The sequence below is a fragment of the Camelus bactrianus genome, chromosome 36 (genome assembly GCF_048773025.1).
Source record: "Camelus bactrianus isolate YW-2024 breed Bactrian camel chromosome 36, ASM4877302v1, whole genome shotgun sequence".
In the NCBI taxonomy this organism is placed as follows: Eukaryota; Metazoa; Chordata; class Mammalia; order Artiodactyla; family Camelidae; genus Camelus; species Camelus bactrianus.
The window spans coordinates 341,972-368,116 of record NC_133574.1 but is presented as its reverse complement, the minus strand read 5'-3'; the positions used below and the strand labels follow the sequence as shown (position 1 = coordinate 368,116).

At 55.0% G+C, this 26,145-nt stretch overlaps 1 long non-coding RNA gene across 1 annotated transcript; it reads left to right on the top strand.

Annotated features, from left to right (window-relative positions):
* The first annotated feature begins 4,642 nt into the window (after window positions 1-4,642).
* On the top strand, window positions 4,643-17,322 carry LOC123615411 (uncharacterized). Its single transcript, XR_012504359.1, has 3 exons — window positions 4,643-8,061; window positions 8,838-13,587; window positions 14,061-17,322. It is a non-coding gene; the product is annotated as an uncharacterized LOC123615411 (long non-coding RNA).
* Window positions 17,323-26,145: the final 8,823 nt, after the last annotated feature.

Genomic DNA, 26,145 nt, shown 5'->3' with positions numbered 1-26,145 from the left:
GCCTCGGGGAGGCAGGCGCTTGTTTGTGGTGTCGGATGGAAGCTTCCGGAAGGGTGTCTGCGGGTGTGGACGTGTGTGTGCACGCCTGGGTGTGCCCGCGTGTGTGTTTATTTGGGAGTTTTATTTGGGACTGTTTATGGGTCAGTAAATTCAGTTATACATTCGTGTGTGTTTTGCCTCCAGAAATACAGTCTGAGATTTCTGCCCAGCGACTTCAGAAAATTGTATTTGTAGGTTTTAAGTAGTGAATGATAGTAACTGGTATTGATCATGGGTTCTGCTATGTTTTAGGGTTTTTTTTTTTTTTGCTGCTACATTTTTGATGTTGGTATAAAGCTTGCTGTTCCAATGGCTGTGGGGGAAAGGTCCCTGCTTAGACCAGTGTCTGATGGGACTTCCCAGATGTCTGCTGAGTTGGTCGGTGACCCAGAATAGGAAAAGCCTGGTGGGTTCACCTAATCTTTCAACGGATGCTGGTGACAGTCTCAGCCAGCTCTCCTGGGTTAGCAAGGTTCACCCCACAGCGAGGCGGGGGCCCACTGTGCTGGCTTTCTGCCCGCTGGGGTCTGGGGCCGTCCTGAGCTTGACCTGCCTCCCCTGTTTGGTGAGGACACGGGACCCTGCTGCCTGCCCTCCCTCTGTGTTCTGGAGTCTGGAGCCGCTCTGTCCCCGCAGGAGGCCAGGTGACCGCTGGGCGTGCCTGGACCCGGTCTGCGAGGGTGGGCAGTCACTGGGCGGCCCAGGCCCGCCTGCCTCTCCCGGTGCAAGCTCTGCCACGGAGTGGACGCCATCCTCACCAGGCTCGGGCTGGGGGTGACCCTTCATATGGCTTAGAGCGGGCAGCTTCTGCTCCCGCTCAGGAGAGAAACAGAGCCTGGCCCATGGCAGCCATGGACAGATGGCAGCTGACCCCACCGGCAAACCTCAGGTCCCCACCCACACTGCATGTCTGTGCTGGCATGGCCCCCTGGGCGCAGGCTCCGAGGACACTGTACTGGGGAGGGCGCCCTGCAGTGGGTGCCAATGCCAAGCATGGAAGGGAGGGCAGGTGGGGAAGGGGGGCTGAGTCTTCTCCACAGGAGGGTTCCACTGGGCCCTGGACCCTGGACCAGTGTCACAGCATGGCTCTGGGCCTACTGTCCTTACGGGCACACTTTCAAGGACGCAGTCTGGACTTGTCACAGTGGCTCCAGGCTGCACAGAGGACCATTGGAGACCCAGTGACCACAAGGCCTGTGGCATGACCCCTGCCTCGTGGCAGAGTGTCATGCTCCCTGTTCATCACTGAGCCATCCACCCGTGATTCCCCCGGCCCCGCCCACTCGGGTCTGGGTCTCTCAGGGACAGCCGGTTGCTGGGGGGGAAACGTCGGGTCGGACCCTTTATCGTGGTTTTTCTGTCTGCTAGAGGTTTGTGTGTGGTCTCATGTCCTGGGATGAGGGGCCCGTGGACCTGGGCGTCACATTTCAGAGCAGGGGCGATGCACCTGGGCTCAGAGCTGAACGGGAGTGTCCAGGTGGACCTGGGCTTCAAGGAAGGGACATTTCACGACACACCTGAACACACTGGAGCCTCAGGGCTGTTGAACAGATAAGAAAAATGATTCAAGAGCAAATGTCTTTAAAGTTCCCCAGGAATCAGAGGCCATGGTCCCAGCCTGGGCAGGGGCAGCAGTTCGGGTGGGGCGGGCTGTCCCTTGTGGGGATCCTGCCAACTGACCGAGCCCCTGCAGCTTGTCCCCAAGGATCTAAGACACCAGGGTGGTGCTGGGGGCTGTCACTCTCCCCCCCACCAAGACCCTGTCCGCCCCTCAGGCAGCCCAGCAGGGGCCAGTGGGAGACACAGCCCCAAGCTGTGGAAAGACCAGGGCAGCCGACCCGTGTGGGAGCACAGCCCACGGCCGCCTGGGTCCTGGGGCTACACCTGCCCAGGGCAAGCCCTGTGGACACCTGACACTTAACTGGGACCCAGAGTCTTCTAACACAACAGCCAGATCCCCAGGATACAACAGAAAAGGACCTGCTGAACCAGGAGTCAGGGAGTTCACAGCCCAAATGAGAAAAGATGGGAGCTGAGGAAGCGGGTGCTGGGATTGCGTGGCCAGGGAGGGGGGCGTTTAAAGCAACCGCAGAATCCATGCTTCAGTGAGCAAGTCTGAATCCTTTTCAGATGAATGGAAAAGCAAAAACAGAACCCCAGCACAGTCACAAAGTCACGGAAAAACCAAAGTATGGAACTAAAATGCAGAAAACAAACCAAAAACCCACTGGAAACTGTAGCAGAGTGGAGATGCCGGATGAACAAATCCATGGATGGATAAAATCCCTGGTCTGAACAACAGAGGCTTAAAAAAAAGTGAGGGGACCTGGGGACAATCATGTGAGTCACTGAGTTCCAGGAGGTGGGGAGAAGGGAGGGTTGAGGAGTATCTGGAGAAATGGCCCCAAACTCTCCAAATTCAGCCAAAGACAACCTGTAGATTCAAGGAGCTGAGTGAACCCCAAACAGGGGAAACCACAAAATCCATGCGAGATTCACCAGAATCAAACTTCCAACAAGTAGAGATGAAGGAAGAATCTGGGAAGCAGCCAGAAAGAAGCGACGGTTTCCGTGCACTGAGTGAAGGTGGGTTTCTCACATCAAAACACGGAGGCCAGAAGGAAATGACACATTTTTCGAGGCTGAAAGTAAAACAAATACCAGCTGTGAGGTCTCTGTCCGGTGAAACCGCCGTCAGGAATGAAGGGGCCATAAGGACATTCTCAGGTGAAGGGAACCTGCAAGAATCGTCTTCAGCTGGCCTGCTCTTAACAATCTGGCTAAAAGACGTTCTTCAAGCAGAAGGGAAACGGTGACGGGGAAACCTGGAGGGTCAGGAAGGAAGGAGGAAGGAGGGGGTACAGTGGACGCTGCTTTTCCTGGCGGGGATTATGAATCAGGCATGGCTGGCGATGGCAGCAAGAATTCCAGCTCCAGCCAGCACTCAAGCCTGGGACGTCTCAAAGTGAAGGAGGCAAAGGGACCTCAGTGGAGGTGGCACCTCCACACGTCAGCCCCAGTGCTGAAACCTACTGACAAGGACAAATGATTGTGTATGTTGTGAGATTCCCCTAAATGATTGAATTAGCGATTCATCCCAGCCAGCCGTTCCTGTGTCCTCCCGGTGGCCCGAGAGGCCATCCCTGCGCACTGCCCCCCAGGGAGCCATCTCCTGTGAATTGGTCCCCTCCCCCTGCACTGTGACCTCCATGGGGACAGGAAGGCTGTGGCGGAACTGATGCCCGGGTCTCCCAGGACTTGTGCGGGAGGCGGTGGGTGAGCGCTCGCGGGCAGCCCCGCCCTCTGGTGGTCAGTGTGGCTTCACCGCAGCAGGCGGAACGCCGCGGACCCGGAGGAGAGGGAAATAGAGACAGCTGCCTTCATGCTGGAGCGTGGATGCTGCCGCCCAGCTGCGTCCACCTGCAAATCTCGGCTCGCCGGCGTAGTCACCTTGTGCCTTTGACAAGCTACGCGACCAGGCCAGTCTTCTCCTTTATCAGATGGGAACACTGCTTACATGCTGTATCTTGAGGTCCTCTGTGCTCCCAGGAGCAGGCCGTGTGCGGGGCAGACACCGTCTCCTCCTGGCTCTGCGGGAGCAGCCTCTGCCCCGGGAGAGGACTGTGCCCCCAGGCTCAGAGGGCTGCAGCCCCGCCCGTATTTCTACCCTCTTGGCCACCACTGGGCTCAGTCTGCTCTGCAGGGTACCCGTGAGTGTGCTGTGCGCAAATGTGTATGCGTGTGTGCGTGTGTGTGTGTGTGTGTGTGTGTGCATCTGAGGCCTTGCACCCTCAAACCCCTGCTGGGTAGTGACTATGTGGGTCCCCGGCGACAGGCACCACGAAGCGTAAGGGCCTCCTGCTCCTCAGCGGCCCGCAGGCTCACCAGGGACCCCAGGGGTTCCCTGCTACTGGGCTGGGGTTTGGCGGGGTGTCAGAAAGGTTCGCAGAGCCCGCACCTCGCAACGACCAGGGGGCTGAAGGGTGAAGCCACATTAGCTTCGCTTTAGAGAAAGTGGGCAGTGCCTTTGAAGAAGCGGGTTAGAAGCTGCAAACTCACATCAGCTCCTGGGGTAGGCACACTGCTGCCCTGCCCGCGGGCGCGTTCCTGTGATGCTGTCGCCAGTGGGAGCGCAAGATCGTGGAAGGAAGGCTTGAGAGAGGAACACAAAATGGGAACTGTGGTTGTGCCAGAGTGGGTTTCCTTTTTTCTCAATTTTCAGAATTGGCCATGATGCTAAGATCTTTTATATGAAGGGAAACGTCTGCAGGTAAGTGCTTCCCGGCCGGGTCTGCGCAGGGGCCGGGTGGCCGGCAGGGGGAGCGCGCCATCTGGGACTCATAAGGGGCGGAGGAGGTGGGGGGAGGGAATCTCCGCACAGGAGGCGGGGCCGGGGGGCGGGAGTGACCGCGGGGAGGGGCGGGGGTCCTCAGACAGCCCGGAGGGGTGACCGCGGGGTGGGCGGGGTCTGCGCAGGAGGCGGGGCCTAGAGGCAAGGGCAAGGGGGACACAGCGGAGAGGGGCGCGGTCCCCGCGCAGGAAGTGGGGCCTGGGGAGGGAGTCTGCGTGTTGGACGCCGGGTCGGTGGGGGAAAACCGCGGGGAGGGCGGGGGTCCGCAGACCGCCCTTGGGGCCTGGGGGCGGGGGTCTGTGCGTGGGACGCGAGTCAGGCGCGGAGGAAGTCGCCCGGCCCTGCAGGGTCTGTTGGCCTGGGCCAGGGGCTCCCGCAGGGTCCCCAGGGCTGGGGAGGCGGGATGCGCTGGGGAGGGAGAGGTGTGTATCCGGGATAGAGGGGCCCCAGGGGCTAGCCCTAACCCCGCGGGAACCCACCCGAGGCGGGGAGGGGGCAGGGTCCTCCGGGGGGCGTCCTCGGGCCGTACACGTGGCAGCGCTTTGCACGACCGCCCGGTAAGGACACCACCCCGCGCGGTCCTGGGGGGCGCGGACCCCTCCTGCCGGGCTCCTCCCCAGCGCTAGGAAGAAGAGGGACCGGAGTTTAAGAAGAGAACCGTGAGGGAGCGCCCTGAGCGCGGGGACCGCGTGGCTGTGACGCTGTAGGGCGCTCGCTGCGCCGGGAGGCCTCCTCTTTGGCGGAGGTCGCTTGTTGGGACCCGCAGCTGAGCTTTCTGGGCACAGAGGCCGGATGCGGGTTGAATGTCAAGCAGCCAGCAGAGTTCCTGGCATTTCTGAGCATCGGGATGGAGGGGAAAAAGGAGGGGAGGGGGGAGGGGGAGGGCCCACCTGCCCTTTCAGAGCATCCAGTGTCGCACGTTCCAGATGTCCTGAGACAGTGGCCTTTTCCACGCTAAGGACGGGCCACCATGGGTTTGCGAGTTTTGTATCAGGCACCACCAAGTCCCCGAAAGGTTGAAACAAGCAGCCTTCCCACGGGTCTCAGAGCTGCGAGTCTGCGATCAAGGTGTCCGCAGGGTTGGTTTCTCCCCAGGCTTCCTCCCGAGGCTCGCGGAGGGCTGCCCTCTCTGTGTGCATCTCTGCTGTCGCCCTTCTTATAAGGGTGCCAGCCCCACCCGTGCGATCTCACGTAACCTTAGTCACCTCCTTAGAGGCCCTGTATCCAAGTACAGTCCCACTGGGGGCTCGGATTTCTCCCTATGAATTTAGGGGGCATCCAGCAGTGGGGTGCCTGCTGACCTGAGAAAAGCCCAGTGTCCTCGCAGTGGGAGGGAGGGGAGGCTTCCGAGTGGAAGGAAGCTGGAGAGGTGGGACAGCCCAGAGCCCACCAGCAGGGCACGGGGACTCCCCAGGGAGTGGTACCCAATGGCTGGTAACAGTCAGCGGGGGGGCCCCAGGGTCTCTGTGGGGCCAGAGCACCGTGTGCACCTGCCAGGCAGCGGCCAGAGGCAGCCTGTGCTGTGTCTTCACGTGGCTGCAGGAACCACCTCCTCACCATTGTCAACTGGAGCAAGGACCGTGGTTCCCCAGCAGCTTTTCAGGGACTTTGCCCAACGTCCTGAGGCCTTGTGGGAAACCAGGCCTCTCCTCCCTTCCTTTTTTGTAAACAAAGGAATTGCCAGCATGGAAACTGCATCTCCCTTGTCCTTCCTTCAAAGGGCGATGATAACCTGGGTCATCCATCATTTTTATTTCCGAAGGATGGACGCGCCTGCTCCAGTGGCCCTGGAACTTTCCTCCCCCTCAGCCGTTGGCTCTGGCCTCTCCCGATGTTTATTTCAACCTCACGATTAAAGAAAAATGTTAAGTGTGCAACAGCTCTTTTCCAAATGCTGGAAAGATCTGGAACCAGGCAGCCCCTTGGGAAAAGCTTCGAAAAGGGGAAAAAAAAAAAACCCACGTTTACAAATAACACACTTGGAAATAACAGATCGTCTCGGTTTGGGACACATGCAACTTTCCTAGACTCTTTTTTTTTAACGAGGATCTTCTGAAAATCAACAGAAAGAGGTCAACCGTAATAACAATTTCAGAATAACCATTAGAAACCAAACAAAGAAAAACATCTGGAGATGATAAGTAGGAAGCTGTGACAATCTGTATAAGGGTCATTTCCTAAAAGTGACTGAGCAGGTACAGAAGTGCAACCGCAGAGCTCTCCCGTGTCCTCACAGGTGCCCAATTAACAGAATTTTAGTGCAGGATTTTAGAGGGAGATTCGTTGCCTGTTACGGCTGCATCGTTTCATTAAACTGCGACAGCCCAGGAAAACCGGGTGTTCTAGCCTTGCTGATAGGGAAGTGCAGGAATTCCCCCGAATTGCAGGGGTGGTGGGTCTGAGATGGGAAGGGGGCAGGGCACAGCCATTCAAGGCGTCAAACTGATGGAAGATTCAACCCCCAGGAGGCATTGGGGCTCAAGGTGGTGGGAGATTTGCCGTCTAGGAGACCTTGAGCTTCATTATACGCCCACTGTAATATATCAGCATGGTTAATAACACGCCCACAGGCACCATGGCAGTCCCGAGGCTAGCCACAGAAGGTCAAAGAATGGGAAAAGGCCAACTTCCTGGGAATCCCAGCCCCTGCCCCAAGCTAGTTACACTGGTCCTTCTACTTCTTTGCATATGAAGCCACCAAGCCCATAAAAATGGGCAACACTGCCCCTCACGGCCTCTGTCTCTGTTTGGAGACGGCCGGCACTCTGTCTATGGAGTGTGCACCTACTTTTACTCTAACCTGAGCCCCCAACTCCCACACCTCGTGGCCTTTTTCTTGCCTTTCGATGCATCTCTCTGAATAAATCTACCTTTACTCAATGGTGGCTCGCTCCTGAGTTCTTTCCTGAGCAAAGCCAAGGACCCACACTTGGGGGGGCACGTCCCAGGGGCTCCACCGAGACCAGGGACATGGCCCCCCTCATGCCCCACCTCCATTTTTCCTGCATCAGGTCCACAGCTCTTTAGAATCCGTCTCTCTTGGCTGCCAAGCAGGTGTCTCCCAGCTGTCCTGCCCTGGCGGGCCAGGCCCTACCAAGCAGGTCACGTGCTGAGGGGGTACCTTTGGGCTCTGTGACTCATGAAAGGGGGCACTTGGGGGCTGGTGACGCTCCTCCCTGGGGGCCTGGGAGGCAGTCTGTTGTGACGGGAAACGTGTAAATGAGACACAGGCAAGGAGGCTGAGCCGTTTCCCACAGTCCTCCACGCATCCCTCTGTCTCTTCTATCCCAGGGTATTAGCTTTTCCAGGGGAGAGGGCAGAGGAGCGGTAATTCAGCCCTTCACCATCAAAATGCCCACACGCACGTCCCAGCCCAGCCAGGAAAGACTGCTCAGATGCCTTCAGTCTGACAAACCCAAGACAGACCCTGGTGGCCTTGTAACCAGAGCACCCCTCTCCGGAATTGCTGTGGGCGGGACGGCCCTCACGTGGTCAGACACCAGCATCCCCGTGGCAGCTCACCCAGGTCTCCTCCAAGCGGCCACTCCCTTGGGGAAAACTGTGTCTCAAGAAATGGCTTCGTGCTGATGGCTGTCGTGGAACCAAAGGGCGTGAGGTGCCGGGGCAGAGCAGAGGACGCCAGGGACAGCGTGTCCTCAGGTTGTCCCCAGGTCTGTCAGCGGATGGGGGAAGGAGGGGTGGTGGGGGCACGGGGCCCTGAGCGATTTTCATTTCAGTGCTCAAGGAATGTGACCTCACAGGGTTGGGGATTTGGAGAAACACAATAACTGATGCTGGGGGGTTAGAAATAGGAAAGAAAGACAGACATCTTATCCTCTGTGTGCACAATTCTGACTCAGAAGCCTCAGCCTCATTGCGCCCCAGGGGACAATTTTTTGTGGGGAGGGAGCAGCCCTCGTAATCAAAGCTGATGGCATCAGAGCTGCAGCAAAAGCACAGGGCAGAGCACAGAAAGCTGTCTGCAACATGTCCCAGCGGGAGCTCTCCTGGGCTCCCCCCTCCTGCCTGTGGTTTTGCCCTCTTGCACCATCTGTCTCTCCGAGGCCTCTGCACCTCTCCCCAGCAACACTTACAGGCTGTTCAATCTTAGCAGCAGCCACTCTGCTTGGCCACAAATATACCTCGATGCTTTCAGAGTCCCGTGAGAAAAGTGGTTGACCTGGGGGTTCCAGGGATGACTCACCCTGGGGTGTGGATAAGCACTGAGGACCAATGAAATCGCAGGGGTTGAGGAGAGCCACGGGGTGGGGGAGGAGAGGGAGGGACGGGAATGGAAGACAATGCCCACTGGTCCAGAAATACAAAACTTCTGAAAGTATGCATTAATAATGAACTTAAATTTTTTTTTTAACTTTGGTTTTTAAATTTTTTGGGGGGGGTTGTTTTTGAGGGAGAAGTAATTAAGTTTATTTCTTTATTTTAATAGAGGCAGGGGGGATTGACCCAGGACCTCATGCATGCTAGGCCTGTGTCCAACCCACCTCGAATTTCTGAAATGGCAGCATATCTCCTGGTCTCCTTAGAAAAGGCTGGAAGGGGTGACTTTCCAAACACCATGAACAGGAACGTCTCGGGATCGCCTGCTGGGGGTGACGCGTCCCGCACCCGCCTACGGGACCTGACGCCGGGCTTGGAGACTGCTGCGAATTTAGCCCTGTGCTCACAGAATTGCCGTCAGACTGAGTCCGCAGAGTGTGTCCTCTGTGACTTTGCCTTTGGCAGTTGTTCTGGGCAGAGTCTTGTCCACCCCTCCTCCAAGTTTATATGTCAAAGTTGTAACCTCCCGGACCTCAGCATGTGATGGTATTTGGAGGCAGGGTCCTTCAAGAGGTGACTAAGGGGAAGTGGACCCTGAATCCCACGGGACTGATGTCCTCGTAAGCACAGGAGCTCAGGACAGGGGGAGACCCTGTGAGGACGCGGGGAGGAGTCGGCATCTGCAGCCGAGGAGAGAGGCCGTGGGAGACACCAGCCCTGCTGTGCCGGCACCTCTCGGACTGCAGCCTCCCGGGCACGAAGGCACACAGCCCTCTGTGGCGTTTCTTACAGCAGCCCAGCAAACTCTCACAGCAACATAAGGTTGTTAAGAGCCCTCGGGGAGAGGTCTGCTTTTGAAAGCGAGTGCCCCTAAAACCCAGTCCCTCTGCCCAGTGTATGATTAAGCCCTCTGCCCAAACCTCACACCCTTTCTTTCCCTGAACCCGTTCCCCGAAAGACTGAGGGGCGTCAAAGAAAAGGGGGTGGAAACCACATACAGGGCCCTGGGGCCCTGCCCTTTGATGTGAGAGGCTTTTGCCTCAGTTTTCCAAGCCTCCCCTGAGTCTCAAATGTCTGCTTAACAGTGAATGACTAGGAAGTGAGAAGATGCAGAAACAAAGACTATTTGTTGGGAAGGAAACTGGTAATTCAGACTATAATCTGGCCACACAGCCAAGTCACCAAACCCCCAGTTCCCTGAAGATACAGATAAAGGTCTGGCCCACAGCCCCAAGGTGTTTCTGCAGGAAGCAGACCCCTGACCAGAGGGAAACTGCTGGCCACAGGCACGTGCAGCCCGGACCACTTGAAGCCAGAAGGCTGGCTGGTGATGCTTGAGACTGGACCTCGGTGCCAACCTGAGAACTGCGGCCGAGCTGATCACGCCCGCTGCAGCCCCTCCCCTCCCCTGGCCCTCATAACCCCTTCCCTGGACCCCGTCGGGGAGTCGGGGTGCCCCTCCCTGCTGGGCGTCTGCGGCACACGCTGCCCTTTCCTGCACCGCAACCCGGGTCAGGAGATGGGCTTCCCTGCGCGCTGGCACGGTGACGCTTGGATGGGGCTTGGGGGTGACGAGAGGTCACAGGGAATCAAGGGATTCCTCGCCTTGTGGCTGTTTATACAGGTTGGAAGAGGAGGGAGGGGACCTCTTCCTGGAGCTCGGCCCCACCTGCTCTCTCTCTTTCACCAAATAGGACATTCTTGGCACGTCCTTTGTACCCTCAGCTCCTTGTGAGGGGTCCAGTCTGAGTCCCAACCAGAGCGTCTTGAAGGCTTCAGGAAGTGGCCTCGACGTCGGTCCAGGGGCCTCTGTGTCTGACACTCACAGGCTCGGCAAGCTCTTCAGGGCTGGGGAGGGTCTCGAGTCAACCACGTCTGCACGAGTCCTGGGGTCACCGTGGCCACAGCCTCACTCGCCCAGTTGCCCTCCCAGGACTGGATGAGAGGACGCAGCTCGCAGTGAGGCCACCCCCGGGAACCTCCCGCAGGCTCCCCGCCTCCCCTGTGGGGCCTGCCACGCCCTGCCCCCCATCCCGGGCAGTGAACGTGGATGGATGGGAGTTCAGGCCTCAGCTCCTTCCTCGGGGACTCAGACCAGAGGACACCCGTGTCAGCAAGAATGCAATCTTGCTGGTTCAGGATCACCTCTGCGTGGCCAAGACCTGGAACGTTCTGGAAAAGAGATGCCCACGCTGAGGGCTCTGGAAGGGGTAGGCCTTTTGGAGGAGACGGTGGGGCAGGCAGGACTTTCAAGCAGGGACCTCGGATCCGTGGGGCTCAGGGTTTCCGGGCAGGCACGTTATCCGGGCAAATGCTGTGGAGGTGCTGGTGCAGGAACAGCCGAGTTTGGCATCCTCCTGGAACCCCCCTGAGAAACGCTGCCTCAGCCAGGCCACCTCCGTCGTGGTCTCTTCGCCGGCGGGTTTCAAAGCCATGCTTTGCCTATTCCCAGGGGATGTAAATCTGTGACTTTAGAAGAACACAAAGTATAAAAGACAGAGCAAATTTAAGGTGAAAAAACATAGAAAACACAAACGCAGCTCCTGCCGCCGCTCGCACCCTGCCGAGGGTCCGAGTCCAGACCCAGCTGCACGGGAAACAGGCGGACGGCTGGCCTGTGAGAATAAAGGGAAGAAAGAAATGCTAAGAGAGGAACGAAAGCATCGTTGAAGCAAGAAGGCTTTAAAAATTGAGTCCCTGAAAAGAAGACTCTAAAACACATGACAAAAAGTAAGAAGTGTTCGAACAACAAATTAAAATAAGAATCAGCTGTGCAAACAGGTCCACAGAAGAAGGAAATAGCGAAACAGAAAACGGGCCCAGGAAGCCATCATGAAGGGGAAAGTCGACCAGGAGGCTGCGGAGAAGGGAAGACCCCCATGGGGGCTTGAAAAGGAGCTAAATGGGCAGAAAACAAGTATGAACGGAGGCGGGTGAACACGGACAGACCACGGGTCTGCGACTCTCTTCTTTCACAGTCAAAGAAAAACGGGGCAAAGAGGAAACCCAGCAGACCTGAAGGTTGGGACGGTGGGTGGTGGGAACGCAGAAGGAGAGCCCTGAAAACCAGCATGAGCAGAGGCGTGGGATCTCCGGGACAAGGCAGGGTCACGAGGGCGTCAGCGTTTTGCAAACAGAGTAAATATATCCTCCAAGATTAGGAAACAAAAACAAACAAATTGGAAGGAAAAAAAAAAACCCAGAGTTGAAAGCCAGCAAGTGTGGGTGGTGGGGCTGTCCTGGGCTTGTCCCTGAGTGGGGACGGCAGGGAGGGGGGCCCGGGGCAGGGCTGGACCCCCCTGAACCAGCCTTGCCCGGGCCTCTCCGGGCCCTGACACTCGGTGAGTGCCGGTGCTTGTCGGGGAGGATCATCTAGAGCAGAGGAACACTTTCCGCCGTGTTGCTCTGTCCTCCGAGTCTGGGAGCGGTGACGGTGACGTCTCCGCGTCAGCCTGGCCAGGCCGCGGGCTCAGTTACTGGCTCCGGCTCCCGTCTAGGTGTTGCTGGAAAGGGCTTTCTCCACGTGATTGACATCGCCAATCAACTGACGTTGACATAAACAAATGACCCTTCATAATGCGGGGGGCGGGGGATGCTTCATCCATTCAGTTTGAAGGGCTTCAGAGCAGAGCCCAAAGGTTCCTGGAGAAGGCTGTGTACCCTGAGGCTGCAAGGGGGAAACTTGCCTCCGATGCTCATCTGAACGGGCAGCTCCTGCCATCAATCAGTGAACCAGCCCCTTCAAATAAATCTCCCTCTCTGCAGGCATGGCCCCGGCTCCGTTTCCCCAGAGACCCCGGCTGCCGCAAGGATTCTTGTCTGCATTTTCTGTGTCAAGGGAGCGAGGCTGACGCGGGTCCTGGTTCCGGGCACGTGTGTGGAGGGACCTGGTCCAGCCCCGGTTCGGCCACTTCTTCCCTCTGGGTGAGCTGGGAGAGGCGGCGCTCCTGGCTCTCGGGGCATCTGTGAGGATGAGAAGTCCACGTTCCGGGCCCCGCAGACTCACCTGTGTGCTCCCGGTCCCGCCCTCTAGCAGCTGCCCCCGGCCACTCTGGGGGATTGAGAGCCACGGCTCCACGTGTCTGTCTTCCGGTCTACGGGACCCTTCGGGGACTTAAGAAGGATCCAGCCGGAGGACGCTTGGGTGGTTCTCCCTTAAGAGGGGGTGAAGCCAGACTCCCTGGGGGACAGGCAATGGCGAGGGGGCTTCACAGTCCCGGACACGCCCCGCCCCCACTCCCCGGCTCTGCAGAGACGCCCGTGGCATGTGCCACCGCGCAGAGGGACTCTGGGATGGTGGCGGTGCGTCCAGTTGGGCCTTCCCTCACCCTGCCTGGGCAGCAGGCCGCTGTGGAGGGAGGAGCTGACTTTGAACAAGGACTTCTGAAGACACCTGAGCACCAGGGACAAGCCACCCCCACCGGGAAGCCTGAGAGCCCTGGGCGTGGTCTTCCGCCGTCCCGTGGGAGCCCCAAGGGGGAGCTGCTGGGTGACACGGATGGTGTTGCTGGAACCCTTTAGGGTAACGGCATGAAGCCCGCCCTGGAAGCCCTCCTGGCCCCGGTCGCCGATGCGGGGTGTGGAATTCACTTCTTCCCCTCCAGCCTCCCGAGAGTGTGGACCATCTCTCTGAACCCGCAACGTTGACCAGGGGTCTGTTGATGGATGCAAGTAAGGCCAGCTTCCAAAGGCACTCAGTTTGGGGGCCAGATGGCCAGACTAGGGGCTGGTAGATCCTTCCAAAATTTGGGAGCAAAGCTGGAGCAAACCCAAGCCAGGGGCCTGGAGAGGCAGCCGGGCACTCTGGGCCAGACTAGCCGCCAAGTGCACGGCCCCGGCTCCAGTGGGAGGGCCACCAGGCGCATGAGCTGAAGGAGGAAGGAAGTGGCCCGGCGTCTGCCGCCCACCTTTCCGGGCAGGTGAGTGTGTGGTGCAGGAGTGTGGGGGCTGAATTCAAGGCGGAGGCTGCAGGCACACAGGAGCTGGATGCTGTGTGTTGAGGTTCTCAGGGCAAAGCCTCATGGAGAATCTGGAGGCTGGAATCTGCCACAGCCCTGAGTGCCAAGATGTTTTTTTTAGAATGTTTTAATTTTTAAAAATCTAGTTGTGTGGCTACTAAATCAACATAATTACCACTCAGAAATACTTCTTTCCCTTCCAAGTGACTGTTAAATGAAGGCCACTCTCTAAGCCAAATAGTTAAGTTGCAAAATATGTGAAAAGCAGGATTTGTTCTGAAACCCAAACCGCAAATTAAAACGATAAGGAAAGAAATGTTAGAGAAATGTTTGACAAGGATGCTCGAGTCAGCTGTGACCGAGCCAAATAAAGATTTAACTCCTCGATGTTTGCGGCAGAGAGGCCTAATGCTCCCTTGTGTTCTGTCTTCCAGCCTTGCCGGGCACGGGAAGAGCGACCTCGGCTCCTTGACAGGTGCCTGCGATGGCCGCTAGCCAGTCTGGGAGCAGAATTACAGGTGTCGCCTGGGGCTGCCGCTGTCAGGGCTCTTGCTTGCTGTGATGCCCGCGGCAGCAATGACGCCCGTGGAAGCCCCGTGCTGAGGTGGCCGACTGCCTGGGAGCCACTGCCTGGAAGGTGGCTGCGCAGACCCACAGGACACTTCCATGTGTGTGACTGGCCAGTTTGGGCTCTGTTAAGTCAAGGAGGTAGCGGGCTTATTTGTTACCAAGCACAAACCCCCCTGTCCTGACTATCCAGCATTTGTTGAAACATCAGGGGCGTGTGTAACCATCTTCATAGCTAATTCATTGAAACCCGTTCTGTTTGCTTTCCTTGCTTTTCACCTCCTCTTTAGCGACTAAGCTCCTCACTAACAAGACACTCAGGACCCCTGTGCTCTGGCCCTGGCCGAGTTTTCCTTCCATCACGCCCAGCGCTCCCCAGGCCCAGACGGCCAGGCACCCGCTCCTCCCGTACACATTCTGCTGGTCCGCCTTTGTGAACAGCCCCTGTGGATTTACTCCTGCGCCTCCACACACTCGCTCGTGCTCAGCTGACTGTCAGTACGAATGGACGCTACAGTCTCGACAGTGTCTCCTGAAGCAATATTCCACCTTCGAAGCCAAGTTCAAACGCCTGCTCTCTTTTGATGTGGTGGGGTGTGAAATCCCAGCATATCCTTGCAACAGTTTTGGGACACTTTTGGGAAAGGAACTCCGTCCGGTAGGTGAGACCGGTAAGGTGGCTGAATAATTACGGGCCATGGACCCTTCACGAGGAGGAAGGAAGGCATAAATGAGATTAGACGCGGGGGTCTGAATGCCGGTAGGATGAATCCTGGGTCATTCAAAGGTGACTTGTTTCATCAGCCTTTTGGCCGGCACCCTGGTGTTTTCAGCCAGTGGAATGGGCTCGGACAGGACAGCTGGGGGCCACCAGGGTGGGGCTGGTTTGGAAGGAGGCTGGTGTCAGGAACTGTGTGTTCAGCCAGACAGTGGCCCCTGCAGGCAGGCGACTGCAGGATGGGTGAACACAGGGCCTGAGGTCCAGGGCAGAACATTAACTCAGCTGGTGAGAAACTCCCGGGATCTTACCCCAGAAAGTCATGGTGAAGGTCACTGTTTTATAAATGTCACAACTGCCCACATTTTTTTTTTTTTTAAAAGCCCCAGCTTCGGCCCTTCTCCTAGAATCTCACAGCAGCCTTGAGGGCCACTCCTGCCTGTCTAGACTGTTATGGAGGGTTTTCCACCTGCCTGCCCGGCTGCCAGGGCACCTGTCTGCTGTGAGGACCCCCAGGGCCCAGGGGGGCCGTACACTCCTCTCCTGCCTGTAACTGCGCCAGCCCCTCTCACGGGAAGGTTCTGCTCATTTCTCACCGGCAGATTCTCGCTCCCACTTACCACCACCCTTGTGGAGTCTGCCCCAGCCCAGCTGCTCCCTCATGTGTCCCCTGGAGCACTGAACACGGCCCGTGACCGCTGCACTCTCCAAGTACGTTGGCGTTTATGTGTCTTTTCTAATAAAACGTAGGTCACATTTATGCAGACCGTGCTTTGCGGCAGCCACAGCGCTAAGCACTTCGCACGCATGATTTTACACTGGACGTGCTGGACCCCCTGCCTGGCCCCGGACGTCCCAAACTGCCATTCCTGCCCCGAGGTGCGGGACGTGCTCGTGTCTGAAGGGAGGGGCGCTGGCTGTGTCCCTGCGTGGGTACTGAGGTCCCCCAGGATGTGAGCAGAGCTGGCCCCCAGCCCTCCCGCAGCGCCCGGGGGTGATGAGGACAACTGCCCGCCGCGAGGGTGGGCGGGGACAGCCGGAGGCTGGAGCTTCTAGGCGCTTCTCTTCCTGCAGGTAGAAAGGCAAGGACATTTCACAACCTGCAGAAAGAAAAGAGCTTTCTCAGCAATTGGTAGTTCAACCGACCTGCGGGAGGGAGGGCCACAGTGTGCACGATTGCTTCAGATGCTTTGTTCCTTGGGGTTTGGGTTAAAAATGCAATTTGTTTAATTTAGGGCCTTTTAGGGATTTTCCAAGGTTAAAACCATGTAATCTGCTCTTTATTTGTCCCTCTTAAAAGTCACTTAAGTTAGACAGAGAAAGACAAATATCATTTGGAATCTTAAAAAAATAGATACAAATTCTGTTTATTAACCCAGAGCAGACTCACGGGCAGAGAAAACAGACTGTGGTCACCAAGGTGGAAAGGAGGGAGGGATAAATCAGGAGTTTGGGATTAACAGATGTACCTACTATATACAAAACAGATAAACAGCAGGGACCCACTGTTCAGCACAGGGAGCTATATTCATTTTCTTGCAATAACATAGAGTGGAAAAGAATCTGAAGACAAAATACAGATGTATGTCTACGTAGAGCTGAGCCACTGTGCTGTCCTCCTGAACCCAACATGGTAAATCAACTACACTTCTGTGAAAAATTTTTTTTAAAAAAGTTATTTAATAAAACCTTAGAGAAGAGACTTGGGAACATAATACAGTGTGGCCCCTTAAGTCGAATATATATTTTCTACACCCCAGGTAGATAATTTCCAGGAAAAGCATGGCTGTGATAACCACGTTTTGTTACCAAGGGGGTTGCCTGTGCTGTTCATGGAAATAGCTCCCTCACGGATGGGAATTACTGAGCTTGGTCCCCAAAGTGACACTGGGGAACTTCTTCAGCTCTTAACTGACTTTCAGTCCCTGCTTCGCCGACCCCAGCAGTCCCGCGAGCACCACCGTCGTGGTGGGTGTGGGGGGAGCCGTGCCCGCCCTTCCTCCAGGGTCACAGCTGCCCTTTGCGGCGGGAGGAAAAGGGAGGAAGTTAGAAAGTGTCCCGTTGCTGGCTTCACCGCAAGCTTCTAACACCTGAAGGGTGCCTGAAGGGCGAGGAGCCTCTTCCGCCCCGTCTCCGAGTCCATGGCCACAGTTGGCCGTGGTCAGAGTTCTCTGTCAGCTTCAGGTTTCCTAGGTACACAGACCAAACCTTCCCTAACCTGACCTCTGTGGGAGACGCTCTTCACTGGAGCTTCTGGAATGGTCTCCTGGAAATCTTATGTCCAGGGATCCAGCCAGTTGTCTCCTCTGGACACTACCCTGGCCTCTCCAGCCCCCAGACCGTTCCTCATACCAGGGGATGACCCCTTTGTGGTCTCTGCACATGGAAGCGCCCGCTTCTCAACTGCTCTGGACGAAAGTCCTGGAGCCAGCTGGAAATTCTCAGCTTCTGTGAGCGCCCCCTGCAGCTCTAACATGGGTCCACGTAGCCTCCCCAAAGGAGTGCATGGCGGGGCAGACAGCACGTAGGCGGACGTGTCACCTACAGGCTGGGCCTTACAAAGGAACTCAGTTGTCGATTTTTACTTATTTATTTTTTATTGTTTTTTAAAAATTTTTTATTGAAGTGTAGTTGATTTACAATGTTCCTTTCAAGTGGACATCAGAACAATTCAGTCATACATTTACATACATAATATTTTTTAAATGCCACGTTACTCCACACCTTAGGCACGTTTGATTAAAAATCTAAGTTAATAAAATCATGCATTTGCCCTTAAAAAATACAAGTTAAGTTCCACTTGCAGTGATGGAACTTAGTAACTCAGATGAGTTCTTGTGGACAAAATATAAGAAACACTTTACCAAAGGTGTTGGGAGGGGGTGGTTAATAACACACCAAGGCAGAAAGGAGGTGAGGAAGGCCAGCCAGAATTAGGGATGACTTTCCCATAGGTGTCTGTCAATTCCAGAAGAGCTGGGGAGGGCCCAGGAGCCTGAACCACAGCTGGGCACCCCAACATCTGGGCTGCAGGGGTGAGGGCACACTTGAGGGGGTCCAGTCCTGCCCGAGACAGAACCCCTCCCTGAATCAACCCCTCATTGGAGTGGAAGTGTCTGCAGATGGTCAAGGGCACTGGCCACCGGCTCGAAGTACAGGCAGAGAGGGTCTGGGAAAAAGAATATTAGTATTATGTAATTTTTCATACACGATGTCATTCATTCGATTGAAAACAGCCAGAGAGTTGAGTGTGGAGTGGAAATATTGTGATCTGGGAACAAAAGACAGAGCCTGAAAGAGAACGGAAACAACGGGGTCCTGATATACTGACTTAGATATCACCGTGTTCATACGCCCAAGAAAACAAAAAGCAAGACTAAGAACAGGAGAGTTAAGGGAAGTGGACATTCTGTAATGTCACGAGTCCACAAAGGAAGGGAAGAGCTCAAAAGGCGGGCTTAGCACCCAGCTAGATGCAGTTGGAGCCAAAAAGGGTGACCAGGCGGAGAAAAGGGCATAGACGTCTGGGACACGTGACCAAGGTCTCGCCTGCGGCCGGCGGCACTCGCACAGCGAGGAGGGAGCAGCAGGGAGACACTGCCTAGAAGGCGGTCTGAAGTCGCAGGGCCCTGAGCTGTGTGTGTCTGTGAGAATAAACTGCACACTGGATGGAAGGGGTAACTTACTGGAAGCTACAGTTTACCGAGATCCATTCTGGGAGTAACGAATTCTTTAACAGACCCATTTCCACAGGAAAAATTATCAGGGAATTTCTCACACCAAACCATCAGGTCCAGAGAGTTCCCCGGGGGATTTTAATCAAAATTTTAGAATCCAGATCAAAACTTCTAAGTTCTTTTTGTGAAGCACGTATAGTCATGATATTTAAACCTGATACAAATAAAATTAAAGAAAAAGAAATTTACAAGCCACTATTAATTTTAAATAACAACGCAGAAGCCCTAGATAAAATACTAGCAAATGGATTCCAGCATCACTTTAGGAAGAAGTAAGAATTCTCCAAGACCAAATGGTTTCAGACGATCGTGAAAGGATGCTTCGCTATTAGGAGACTTACCAATATCACTCATTTTATTAATTTTCTAAGGAAAAGAATCATCTGATTCTCTCCTTAAATGATGAAAACCTCTTTGATAAATGTCTAACGCCACTTTCTAACAAAGACTACTGAAAAAGGTAACTTGTAGCTAAGCAGATAGATAAAAATCCTTGAGAATAAAGTTAAGAAGAAATCCTCGAAACCTAGATGGAGAAGATTGAGAAACGCTCCTGCAAGACACTGAAGCGGACGCCTGAAAACCGCAGACGACCCGGTACTTCGTGTGAAGCCTAACGTGGTGAAGGGGGCAATTCTCTCGCTGATTCATAAACTTAACACATTCCCAAGAGACATACCAACAAGCCGGCTCCCCCTAGACCTAGGCAGCTGACACTGAAGTTCTCATGGAGAAACAGCAAAAAGGAGAAGAAAAGAAGAAAAAGCCGGAAAGAAGAAGAAGGGTGAGTGGCTGGGACTCCAGCCAACATCGCTCCAAAGCCAGGGAGTGCAAAAGCCTGGTGCCGGCAGGCGCGGGCAAGGACGGAAACACGTCCCTAGGGACAGCCACCCAGAGGTGACAAGGGCTGCAAGTCCCGTCTCCGGGCAGCGGTGGACGGCTTGCAAGTGAGCCTGGGTCAGCTGTTAGGAAGAGAGGAAATTATACCCATCTTCCACTCTAACCACCCAAGAAAACCCCAAAGGATCAGAGATAGTGACATGATTGTATGTATGGAAGCATACAATCAAATACGTGTGAAAACCTTCAAAACCTCGGTGGACAGAAGGACTTTCCACAATACCTTAATCCAGAGGCAGCAACACGGGATCGATTCATTTGACGACTTACAAAGGAAAATGTGTGCATGGCAGAAAACACCAAGAATAATCTTAAGTCAGTGTTCGCCAAGTCTGTTACAGATAAGGGAACTGGTACCCCTGATATATAAAGAATATTTTAAAAGAATGTGAAGTTTTTTTATTCAGAAACAGCTTTTATCATGTTAAGATAGCCCTTAATGATCTGGCAATTATCCACGTGCAGGAGAGTCCAGAACACAGATTTATGGCGGTGTTGGCCTCGTCCCGATGAGGGACTGGTGAACTACACACAGAACATGGTTCCCTCACGGGTGGAGACACAGAGGCTGCGGACTTGCAGGAGCTCCCCCCTGCCTGTCTCCCTGCGTCCGTCCGCCAGGCCCGCGGGCAGGTGTAAAGACGGACACACGTCAAGCTTTTGATGTTAACTAGTTAACAACAGTTCGGATACTCCGTGGATGAAGTTCAACGGCTTCATTAATTTGGTCAGAAGACAGTCCATCAAAAATGCATCAACTTTTGTCATTTTGGACGTACATTTGGGTAAATATATTTGGACAAAACATTCAGAAAAATTTGGAATTATTATTATTATTACTTTCTAAAAGTCCTATAAAATGGCTAAAGGAGATATAAAGACTTGAAAACCTTGACAAGGCACGTGTTGACGCGTCTCTGGGGAAACGGGCGCCACTCTGTCGCTGGTAGGAAATCTACATGGCGTGACCCCTGGGGACACGAGGTTCCGAAATACGCCTGTATTCACCCCTCGAGCCAGCATCTCCATGCCAAGACTTTCCCTAAAGACACACCTCTAACAACACAAGAACACCCAGGCACAGGGTTGCTTATGAGCATTGTCTGTAATTGCAAAATACTGGAAATTACCAGAATGTCCAAGTATAGAAGAATGACTAGGAAAAAATTTGGTCCCTACACAAAAAGAGAAATTTAAAATAATAAGAAATATCTGAATGAACGTTTTGGGGTCGGTGCTGAGCGGCGCTGTTTACTGAAATAGGCAGACTGTCAAAGAGCACAGCGTGTGCTCCCCATTGCAGAGAAAGAAGGGAAAATAATAAAAATATACATGTATCCGACAATTTGGGCAAAACCAAAACGGAAAAGCACTGGAAGGCTAACCCAGAAAACAAGGAAATTGCTTCTAAAGTGGGTGCAACCAAGGGCGGTGCAGGGGCGGAGGGAGGAGTTAATTTTCTGGTTGAGTCTTGAAGGGTTTTGACCTTGAGAAACATACGAGTGCCCACACCCAAAAAATAACATCGAATCAACCATCGAGAGGGGAAAAAACTAAACCTGAAAGCAAGTGGAAAGAAACGGACGTACGTCCACGTCACACCCACAGGGAAGGGGAGGAATCAGATGGAAGGACTTGAACTTGATAACCCGGCTGTGAGAGCGCAGCCTTCGGAACGAGGAACCGCATTCGCGGTGAATGTCTGCGTTCTTCCAGTCCCTCGCTATTACACGTGGAAGCGGTTTCACTTTTCTTCTTCTCGGAAGATGTCCCTGCAGGAAGACCTCACAGATGCCAGGATGGAGTTAAGTTGTGAGCATCGTGGACCTTCGTGCAACCCTGGTGGCTTTGAAAGCCTCTCCACAGGAGGCTGTTTGTAGGGACAGGCCCCAGGGACGCTGGCTCCCTGCTACTCAGTGCCACCGCCTCACGTGACCATACTAATTACGCATCAACACACCCCCTACCCATTCCCCCACCGCCGGGGTCGCACCTCCACCCCAGCCCATCACCTGCCTGCCCGGCTCCACCACACCTGGCCTGAGCCAGGTGAGCCCAGGAGGGGAAACTGAACGAGCCTCCTCTCCCCTCTCCCTACCCCCACCCCTGCAGGGGTTGGGGGGTGTGGCTCTGGGAAGGGCCCGCTGCTCACAGACTGTGCCGGGAGCTGGGGGCTCTCTGCTGGACGCTTTCTGTCCTCTGGGGGCACTGGCTGAGCTGGTCTGGCTGCTGGCCTCAGGGTGGCCCGCTTCATCCCCTTCCTGGCACCCGTGCATTCGCAGCCCAGCTCTGGCCCTTGTGAGCACCCGGCCCGGGCCTGGCCTGGCCCCCAGCATTGCTCTGATGGGCCTGAGGTCCGGCCAGCGTGTTCCCAGCCCACATCACACCTGCCTCCTCTCTGTCCTGAGACCAGAGCATCCAGACACTCCTGCCCCGCCCGGGTCTCCAACACCGCAGGGCTTCTCCATGCAGGTGCGCCCAGGAACGGAGGGACCTCGAGAGACACAGGACATCGAACTGGAACAGGACAGAGCAGCCTTTCCTTGAAGAAGTAAAACGTACTTTTTATAACGTCTTGGTTACACATAGGGAGGCTCATGTTGAAATAAAAGCACTTTCTGTCTTTAGAATCGTCTCTTAAAATGCCTTTGCATTTTCGCTTCACCATAAGCAACTCACTGGCCCTTCAGACTGCTTGCAGTGTTTCCCCACGAACCGGGCTGCTGGGCATAAAATCTCTGTGTGTGTGCAGACACCCTCCCTGCCCCTCACACCCTCAGGGTGGAGCTCCAGCCTTCGGAGTTGTCCTTGGCGTTTACGTCAGTTGGCTCTGTACCCGCTCGGCTGGTATACGAATCCCACCTGTGCCAACCCTTGTCAGCGGCGGGCATCTCAGCTTTGGATTGTTTGTTAACTGAGTCAGTGAACTAAGTGTAAGTAAATTGCCAATTACTAATTTTTACAAGATCAGCCTGCACGAGAGAACGTTTCTCAGGTCCAGTTACTGGCCGCTTATCAAAGGGACGCACGATGCACTTACACTTTCTGTAAATAATCAGACTGTACTGTGGTTCTCAGCGTTGTTTTGCACAAAATGCATTTAGGGAATTTGTGATTTTGCTTGTGAGGTTTTAGGGGGAAAAAAACCCCCACTTTAGCCTGAAATATAAGTGGAAACTCGGGACCTATGAGTGAGCTGAATGCTGTTTCTCCCCCAAACAGCTTGAAATGGCATCGAAACTGTGAATCTCACGTTAAACCAGCTGGCTGGGGTTTCTGGAACTGATAACAACCGTTCTTTGAAAGGGCTGGTCCTGACGGCCAGCATATAGGTAAATACCCCATCTGGAATCTGACCGCTCAAACAAAGGAACCGAGGTGCAAAAAGTGTTCTTGGAGAAGTTCTCCAGTTCCAGCATTACCACATTCGGCCCCTAATTTGTTTCTCCTCAAAGGACGTCTTCGGAGGGGAGTCTGGGCACTCAGATTTCAGTCTAATTGCAACCCACAGCGGTCTGCTGGCTCCCACCGCTGTGTTTTATGAACAAAGCCCTTTCACACCTACTGCTGGGAGTCCGCAGCGCTCTCTGAAAACGGAGCCGTTCTCCACCTAAGATTTTCCTCCCACGTGTTCCACCTCCCTGAACACGGCTGTCCTCCTGGGATGAGCGCGACGACGCGGGGTGGCCCTCCGCCTGGCCCGAGGCACCAGCTGGGGGGTGGCCCGTGCTGCGGTTCGACACCAGTGTCCCCGCCTGGGCTCCCGAGAGGTGCCTGCCTCCCTGGAAGGCAGGACTGATGTGCCTTCCAGGCACCTGGGCTAATGGGAAAAGGACGAGTTTTTCTACGTGCTTTGTGGCTATTCCGTGTTTGGTTTTGTTAAGTGTTTGAAATACCTTAGTCACCACACGGAACACCAGCTGCGAGCGGCTGGGCGCCGGCGCCGGGCTGGGGAGCTGGCTGCGCGCTCCCGGGTGAAGGGAGTCGGCCGAGGCTGTGCACACAGCGTTGCACCCGCTGTCCTGTCACTCAGTGCTGTGACACAAGGGATGCGGTTCCCATCTCGCAGGCGATGCGTGTGAGTTTCCGAGGATGGGCTCCCCTAACCCGGACAGTGACCGGGAGGAACCTGCACCCTCACCTGCAGAACAGCTTTATTTTGATCGTTCCTCCATCACGCGCCTTGAGCTTCATCCGTGTCACAGGAGGATTGCTCCGCGTGTCGGGGGAGCGGGGCTGGCACCGGGGTAACTCCTGGACTTCTGGCCGGTTAACTTCTTGTGTGGCTCTCCCCACCCTTATTTGCTTGTATTCAGGAGGCTGAAAGGCCAGGACAAAAGGCATTCTTCATTATGTTTTGTTTAAAAGAAAAAAAGTATTCTTAAATGTGCGTTATTAGAAAAAAGTTTTCTTTAACAAATTGAGCTGTACGCGCTTGGGGTGGGGGTGGGGTCTGGGGGAGGTGGGAGGTTGGGGGTGAGGGGTGCAGTTTGCAGGTCTCCCCACTAGATGGCGACATCCGAGCGCCGAGCGGAGCCCAGGTGGACGAGGAGTGTGGGGTGCGGGGGTCCCCACCTGCAAGGCCCCTGGATGCCGGTCCGCGCGCTCCCTGAGCCCAGAATAAGCCAAGGATGATTGCAGCTCCTGAAGCCCGGCTCAGTCCCCGGCTCCTGCCCCTGCTTGAGAAACTGGCAGCGTCTTCTGCCCAAAGGATAAAAGTCCTGTATTGTCCCCCAGCCGCCCAGAGCAGGTGCGGCGCGGGCACCGCCTCTCTGGGGGGCCGCGTGGTGACCCGGCGGCTGCTGCGCCGCGCCTGGCAGGGCCCAGCCTCTTCCTGGCCTGCTCCACTTTTTCTGGGGCTTTTCCCCGTTTCTGCCCGCCTGTCCCCTCGGAACGTCTGCACCCGCGCGTCCGTCCGTGCCCCCGGGCGGGCGGCCCAGCGCCCGGCGCCGCTGCGGGCTTCTCCTGGCCTTTGCGCTCCGAGCTCCTGCAGACCCGGGGTCTGCGGCGCCAGGCCCTGCGGCCGGGGACCTGCCTGCGGAGGGACCTCGTGCACTGACGGGGGCTCCTGCGCCTGGCTGGGGGCCGCCTGCAGAGGGCACTTAAGGGCGCCGAGGTCTGCAGAGGTCGCCTGCTCCTCATCCCGGTTCCCAGCACCGCCCCATGTCCTGGTGGTGAGTCAGGGCTGGTTTGCGCCTGGAACAGTCCTGTCACAGGAAAGGGCAGAGAGACTCCCACAGGAATTCATGTTGGCGCAGATGCACCTGCAGCTCCCCCCTTCCGCCCCCCACTTTTCACAACAATTGTGACGGTCATCCCCCCTCCCCGACCCGGCTGCCCCAACCCCGCACCAGAGTCCAGAGCCTGGGGCACAGCCGGGCTGGTGGAGCCGACAGCTGGCGGGGCCAGTGTCAGCCCCTGAGAAACACACGGGGCAAACTCAGGCTCCACTGTCTTTGTTAAAACCCGAGACACTAAGAATACAGAGCTTTTTCCTATTTTTTAAAATTTAAATATAGCCAGTTTACACTGTTGTATCAAGTTTCTGGTGCACGGCACCATGTCGCAGTCATACATGTACATACACAGATTCCTTTTCATATTCTTTTTCATTATAAGTTACTACAAGGTATTGAATATGGTTCCCTGTGCTCTACAGTATAAACTTGTTTATCTAGTTTATACATAGTAGTTAATTTCTGCAAATCTGGGACTCCCAATTTATCCCTTCCCACCCCTTTCCCACCCTGGTAACTGTAAGTTTGTTTGCCATGTCTGTGAGTCTGTTTTTGTTTTGTTAATAGTTCATTTGTCTTTTTCTTAGATTCCACATATAAGCAATCTCATATGGTATTTTTCTTTCTTTTTTCTGGCTTACTTCATTTAGAATGACAATCTCTAGGTCTATGTTGCTGCAAATGGCATTATTTTATTCTTTTTTTGTGGCTGAGTAGTATTCCATTGTATAAATAGACCACACCTTCTTTATCCAGTCACCTGTCAATGGACGTGTAGGCTGTTTCCATGTCTTGACTGTTGTAAATAGTGCTGCTATGAACATAGGGGTGCAGGTGTCATTTTGAAGTAGGGTTCCTTCTGGATACATGCCCAGGAGTGGGATTGCTGGATCATAAGGTAGGTCTATTTTTAGTCTTTTGAGGAACCTCCATACTGTTTTCCATAGTGGCTGCACCAAGCTATGTTCTAAGCTGTCTGTTTTAACATACTCCTATTTTGAGGGGAAACACAAGAAACGAGGAAGTAACTCTGGACCAAGCAGAACTGGGGTAAGGGGTTGAGGGGGGTTGACATCACAGGACCAGTGAGATCCCCGCCCGGGGAGGAGGAGGACCCTGGCCCCTGAGCCGGGACAGCAGTGTCGTCTTTACAATGTGAACCCTCTGATCCATGAACCCCAGATGTGTCTCCATTTACTCAGGTTTTCTCCCAGCTTTTCATCAGCATTTTGTAGGCTTCAGCGCACAAGTCCTGGGCACGTTAGTTAGATTTACACCGAAGTGCTTCATTCTCTTGGTGGTGGCAGCTGTACGTTGACTTTGGTTTGCGTGTGTTGGACTTACGCCGTTATGCACCGGG